Raw genomic sequence first — 7,074 nt, 5'->3', positions numbered from 1 at the left:
CTTTCCTCTCTTTCTTGAAGATGGGCACCACATTGGCCTTCCAATCTTTGGGCACTTCACCAAAGCGCCAGGAGTTCTCGAAGATTCGTTCCAGGGGCTGAGCTATGATGCTCGCCATCTTCTTGAGTACCCTGGGGTGTAAACCGTCGGGGCTGGCTGACTTGAAGGTATCCAGCCTGTCAGGGTGTTCCTTCACAAGGTCAGCTTCGATGGATGGTATGGAATCTCCCTCACCCGGGCCTTCCTGACGCAGTGGGCAGGGCCGTCCCATGGGACTGGTGAAAAACTGATGCAAAGTACCCATTTAGCAAGTTTGCTTTTTCATGTTCGTCAGTTGTCCCATCTGGTTCAGCAGGGGTCCAATGTTGCCCTTGCTTTTCCTCTGGCTCCCCACATATCCAAAAACGGACTTTTTATTATCTAAAAAAGGACTCTGATATCTGTAGCTAGCTGGAGTTCCATCGCAGCCTTGGCTTTCCTGGTTTGCTCTCTGCGGGTCCGGACCTGAGCAGAGTATTCCTCCTTGGTGGTGGTTCCAGTCCTCCATCCTTTGTAAGTCTTTCTTTTAAGATGTAGGAGGTCTGCCAGTTCCCTGGAGAGCCAAGGGGGCTGCTGTGCCCTTTTGCTGCCTTCATTAGGTAAGAAGAATTAAATTGTACTATATACTGTGATCAGGTATAATTTTAGCTATAACTAAATAGCTACCCAGTATCTTCCTGTATAGAATTTTAGTCAGGTTGGCCTCTCTTGACTGCTGGTAGGAAAATCACTGGCTGGCTCCTGCTTCATAAGGAGACTGGCAGATTCTCTGTCCAGTCAAGCCTGGATCCTTTTCTGGCAATTAAACTGTATCTTTGGTTAAAACTTGAATTCAGTATAGGTGCAATAGAGTGAAAGTTTTTTGACAGGTGTATAGACTGTCAAACTACATAATCTAATCTATGTGCTGAAAGATTACTCCTGAAAGTAAATTGTGGTGTGAGGGGTAGGGATAAGGAGAACAGGTTAATTGTACCTTTTCACTGAATTCTTTTCCTTTTACATGATTGTTTTTGCTGTCCCGTATCTCAGTGGACTGGGGATTCTCAACTAGAGTCAGGAGATCCTTTGAAAGCAGGTGTGAGGATATAAACCAGGTGATAAAGAGATAAGGGCAGGCTCAGACTCGATCACTGCTTGGCTGTTCCTCATCTGGACTGTCCACGCCCTCTGCAAGGTGGTAAGTACTCTAAATAAATTGCTTTTTAAAATGGGGTGCTGCTCCATTTAACACCCCATTTTAAAAGTTATGGGGGGTAGATTGTGTCTAAAGATGGGTGCCACGAGTCTAAAAAAGTAAAGAACCTGTGCAGTAGATGAGTTAACTCAGCTACAGTACTGAATTCTTTCAGTGTGCCGGTGCAGAAGAGTAAATGAATCATAAAAAGAGGGAGTTAGTACTACATTTCGGAAGGACTTTCAAGAATTCTAGCCAGGGGTGGGGGGAAAAGGAGTTCCTCTGAGTTGCCTTTCATGGGATTTTTTAAAAGCACTTGACTTTAGTGTTTCAGTCACTTCAGTGGACATTATAGAAGGATCAGTTTGGAGCTCTTTTAAAACTTCTACCCTCTGGTTAACAAATAGTTCACATTGTGTAAAGAAACTGTGCTTACACTACCATGGATGTATATCCCTCTATTAGTCTGCATTAGTGCTATATTAAAAATCAGTTGTTTTCTTGAATGACTCTAGTTACAATTTTCATACCTCATAGTTACAAAAATCACCAGTTCTTGTTCCAACAATTCATCTATGAAGTAGTATGCCATCTTTAGTTCTGTTTTTCCATACAGACTTATTGGGGCATGAATGGGGCAAAAAATTGCTTTTTTGCCATTTCATGTAGAATTATTAATAGATTCGTCCTGTAATTTTCTGATTTTATGCACTTTTTCTCATCATTTTTCTCTAAGGGCACATTAATGAGTATTTTGGGGTTTTACTACCTCTGCCAGTACATTATGGTCTCAATATTTGGCTCTTCCTTTTCAGTCAGGAATGACAACACAGCTTCCTATAGTAGTCATTTTCTTTCATATGACATTGTAGGATTATAACATTCATAGATTAATATCTACATTTGATAACCATGTGACTGCTCCAGGGGTAGCTGCCTGGATTGATTTTCAGATAGCCATTAAATGATGTAATTGGGCAATCGTTCACAATGTGTTGCACTGTCTGAAAAATGGCACCACAGTTGTAACCCGGGCTCTCTTTGACTCTCCATTTGTGGAGTAGATGTCCACATTTTCCATGAAGTGTCTGGATGCGATTCAGGGAGGATCAACTCTTTCTCAGTAATTCAAATCCTGGCTGGAGGATTGTAGGGTCACTGATGATTATTTCTGTGGCAGGTTGGTATTTGCCTAGGCTTCCCTCCATTGTTCTCCAGTGCTTTTGTTATCATCATAGTGCTTCTTGGCATATTTTGAGAAGGGTTTTCTAGATTTGAGCCTACCTGGTGGTAGCATGATGATGTCTTTGTTGATTGGGAGGTTTGGGTTACCTATGGCCTTATGGTATTCCCTCATGCATGTGGCATTGTCAGAGCTGTGTGGGAGCAGTATTCCCTAGGACTGGAAGCCATGGCAATGACATACTTTTTAGTGTTCCTGATGTAGTCTGCATAGCAGCTTTTAGCTGCATATCAACAATCTTTGTATGCACACTTTTGTTCCAGACTGGAGAGCAATATTTTGCTGCAGAGGAAACAAGTGCTAGAGTGGTCATTTGAAGTGTGGTTGCATTTGCTCCCCATGTCATTCTGACCAGTTTATGCACAAGGTTAACTTGTGCTTTCATTTTTTTTTTAGCGACATTCTGTAGATGTTCATGAAAGGTATGGAAGTAGTAAGTAATCAATATGGAAAAGTAACATTGGGAAAAGGAAATCTTTGGTTTCCATTTTCAAGAACAAGGTCTGTACTGCAGTGTTTGCAGGTACTGAGGGGAAAAGAGGGTTTTTAAATACATTTTTGAAAGGAAAAATCTTCACAAGCTGTTGAAAATCAGTGTAAGAGGTCTTTGAATTAATTTCCTCCTGTATGCTGCAGTAAAAGCTATTACTTCTTTTTACGTGAAGCTGTACAAATTCCCTCTGCTGCTCCTTCTCTGTTAAATATGTTATAATTTTTCTGCAGAGACTTGCTCAAACCTACTCACTGTTTTTTGTTTGTGGTTGTAATAAATCTGTATCACATGATGTGCTTTCAGTGGTTAAAGTTTACTCACACATGTCATACGACTAGGTAGGTTACCTCTGCACTCTAAACGCTTGCAGACTTTGTTGACATTTTAATTGATACATTTCCTCTTTATTTTCTTCAATGATAAATACAGGGTGTACTTGGATATGAGGCACTGAAAAAGAGCAAAACACCCAACTACTCACCTTGCACATTTTACTGTATACCATGGAGACTAAGGAAGAGAAGAAGGAGCGGAGACAGGGTTATTTTGCTCGGTAAGTTTGTAATTTTTATTTCAATCCTGATAAAAATGCAACTGTGGACTTTGCCTTCTGTGTTGGGTCTGTTTTTTACATTTTAAAAAGATAATCTAGTGTGTTATAAATCCAGCAGAGCCTCAGGGGACCTAGATTTCCAAGCATATTTCTTCTTGGCATTTGAATAATGATTTGCTGTCCTCTCTTTGCTGTTTCCAAGTAATGGAGTTAACCCTGCCATACCAGTTAGCTCTGTACCATAAGTAACATCTATATCATGGTGAACCTAATTAAATTGCTCTGAATCTGATATTAGCAACTTGCAGTAAATCTGAGCTCCAAGTGGCTGGTTCCTGTGTAAGGTTAACTGGATATAGCTGCAACAACTTAACTGCAAAAAAATACAGGTCTTTAAATTTTAGATTCCTAGACACAGATTCAGTAGTACTTTACCTCAGGGGGACAGCTGGTAAATTGGGGAGACTTATTGCCCTTATACCTTCAGAAATGAAACTGCTCTATGTTGTTTTTAACATTGTGTATAAATATTCGGACTTCTCTAATATATATAGTGTTAATGTTCTGTTTTTTCCCCAAGCACTTTTATCATCTTGGGGCCATGGCTTATGGGTTTTAAAAATAAAAATGAGTTGCTAAGGTCTTACCCCTTATCTTTGTAACACTATAGCTATTGTATAGCCATCCATGACAAGCAACAAAGGAAAAAGAGTATTAAAGCTCACACAGCTGGCTTTGAAAAATATGAGAATATGGTTAGGCAGACAAGGTTCTGTGGATAAATGTGATATCTTTTATTAGACCAACTAAATAGTTGGAAAATTTGTTCTTTGCAAGCTTTTTGGTATAGACACCTTTTGTCAGGCATAGGGAGAGTCTGCTGCTGTTTTGCATTTTCCTGGGTGGAATAGAAGACAACATGCAAAACACAAGTCTGTGACAATGCAAATACATGGCAGCGAGGATCAGTAGCCATGGGAGACGATAGATGAGAGACAGGTAGGTGGGGTGGGGGAAAGGGGGAATGTTGGTCTGGTGATAGTAAGTAGCTGGTAAAATGTAGAGAGGTTACCCAAGGTGTAGGGTGTAGCTGTGTTGGTCTAAGGACATAGGCTGGCAAGGTTATTTGGGTAAATCCTATATCTTCTATTAGACCACCTCAAACAGCTGGAAAAATTCTTCTTAGCAAGCTTTTGGGCACAAACACCCTTCGACAGGCTGAGGAAGCATCTGCAGATGGTCTGTGCTCTTCCTGGATGGAGTGGTAAAGCAGCCAGAGGCCAGTATATATGCAAGCAAGCCAGTCAGTTAAAATGTAAATTGAGGTGGTCAGTAGGTGAGAAACAGGTGGTGGAGGGGAGGGGGAAATGAAAGTAGCTGTAGTCAAAAGATGAGAGACAAGGGGGTGAGGGGGAAACAATCGGAATAGCTGGTAAAAAGTGGAGGGTTTACCTGGGGATTCAGATGTTAGGCAGGTTATAATGTCATAAATCCAGTATCTATATCTGGTCCATGATTTTTTATATCCAGTAGATTTATAAAGTGAAGTTCAAAGACAAGCCTATGACCCTGCGTGTAGCACAGGAGACTGGTCTGAAGTGCACTCTACATGCAGCCCCCCACTGACTGGGCCCTGGGCTCTGGTTCTGGGGCTGATCCAGATCAGGCTATGCCGGAAGCAGTGAGAAGGGCCAGTGTGGTGGGGCACCATGTACAGCACATGTCTTGGACTGACCCCCTGTGCTAAGTGCAGCACACACAGTTAGTCCAGCCCTTCATACCACATGCAGCATGTTTCAGTCCCAGGGTTTGGGGGCACGTAAGGTTATTGCAGGATGCACACTGCGCATGGCACAGGGGGTCCAGGGTGGGGGCTGCACGCAACACCCCAGACCTGCCCTCTGGGCTGCTGTAGCACTGGTTTCAGACCATGCACTGTTAGTTTGCATGCCATGTGCACAGAGAATCCTAGGGCTGGTGCATGCTGTTGGTAGGCTGGACTTGGTGCTGTGGGCACTGCATGGGGGAAGTGGTCCCTGTCTGGCTCACAAACTGGACCACTGATCTACATCAGGCCCACACAGCCAAATGAGTTTGACACCCCTGTCTTAAGTTAATATTTCAGCCTGCTTGGGAAGCAAACTCCAGTTAACATTCAAACAAGGTGAAACTGCCATGCTGAGAGTTGTTGTCAGCCCAACACTAACTTGTATTTAATTTGAATTCCATGGTGATCCTGACTAAAATCTAATGAAAGGCAGCGTAGTCCAGGGGATGGGGCGTTGCACTGGGATTCAGAGGACACGGGTTCTGTTTGTAGCACTACCTTGTTGTATGACCTTGGACAATTCACTTTACCTCTAGGTATCTTTCTCATTCCATGTACTCCTGGTCTGTCTCTTTGGAACACTTTTGCTAGTGTCTGCCTCCATGAAGCACTGGTTTATATTAGGCCCCCCAGGCTATCTTACAGTAGGCAGGCTAGATGTGTATTATGCTTCTTTTGCATACAAGGACCAGAATCCCTACAGGGTACACAGGCAGGCTGTCAGAGTCAGCACTGAATCAGAGTCTCCTGAGCTCTAGCTTAACAATTGAATTACAAGATCATTCTTCCTCTGGTAGTCGGACTTCCCATGATCTAGAAGATAAGTATTGGGGCACCTTGGTGAGAACCGAACAGAACGATACCTACAAGGGGGACTCTAGCGACATTCCTAGCACAGAACAATTGATCGAATCTGCTGGAGTATGATAATTACTGCACTCCAGCAGACTCCAGTGTCACATGTATCAGCATCCCCATGCTGAAAAATGGTGGTGGGGGGTGCTTTAACTAAAGCTCATTTCGTGTCTCAGCCCTAACTAGTGATAGTTTTGCTTTTACAAGTATCTTGTGTCCAAATATCTTGTTTGTTCTGCCTCTTCTAGTGTTCATCTTTTACTAAACAAAGAGATGCTGTGTGGGGTGTCTCTCTCTCCCCTCCGCTCCCCTCGCTCCATTGCCCTGTGTTGCATTATGTTTTACACCATCCCAGGTTAGTGTTGTTTTTTGTGAGGTAGGAGATTTGGGTTTTGCAAACACAGGAGTTACATAAAGTAAATATTGTCTCATGATCCAAAGACTCTTTTTTGTGGGGTTTTTTTGTTTTCTTTCTTTTGTACCAGTAATTTCATTAGTAAAAAATAAAAAAGTGTAATGTTTTAGGAGGGGGAGCTGCTGTCAAAGAATGGAAAATACCAATGGGATGGCAGAATGCCAATGAAAACACTCTCTCAGTCTCTCCTGCATCTTATTTTAAACCCTTATGTAAATTAAATTTAGGGTGAGGGTAAGGAAGCAGGGGAGAGGGATAAAAGACTTATTGAACAACAATCAAAGCATAGATCATTGTTCCATGTAATAGATATGCTGTAGAAGTTAGCTGCCACAATTTGAACACAACCCTGAGAAAACACTTCAGGACTGCTGACTTGCATTTCAGAGTTAGCATGGAGACTGAATGCCCTTTTCTACACGGAGTGCCAGTTGGTGCCTGACTTTTTTTTTTTTTTTTTTTTTTTTTTTT

General features: G+C 42.3%; 1 long non-coding RNA gene across 1 annotated transcript in view; it reads left to right on the top strand.

Moving 5' to 3' along the window:
* LOC109299801 overlaps positions 1-3,507 on the top strand; it is a 61,051-nt gene extending 57,544 nt beyond the window's left edge. Inside the window, exon 2 of the long non-coding RNA XR_002098007.1 lies at positions 3,382-3,507. This is a non-coding gene — a long non-coding RNA (uncharacterized LOC109299801). The remainder of the gene's footprint in view (positions 1-3,381) is intronic.
* Positions 3,508-7,074: the final 3,567 nt, after the last annotated feature.

This window comes from Gavialis gangeticus, unplaced genomic scaffold, assembly GCF_001723915.1.
Source record: "Gavialis gangeticus isolate Ggan-Ray unplaced genomic scaffold, GavGan_comp1, whole genome shotgun sequence".
NCBI lineage: Eukaryota > Metazoa > Chordata > Crocodylia > Gavialidae > Gavialis > Gavialis gangeticus.
Note: the sequence above shows the minus strand (reverse complement) of the source record. Positions and strands in the feature narration are given on the sequence as shown.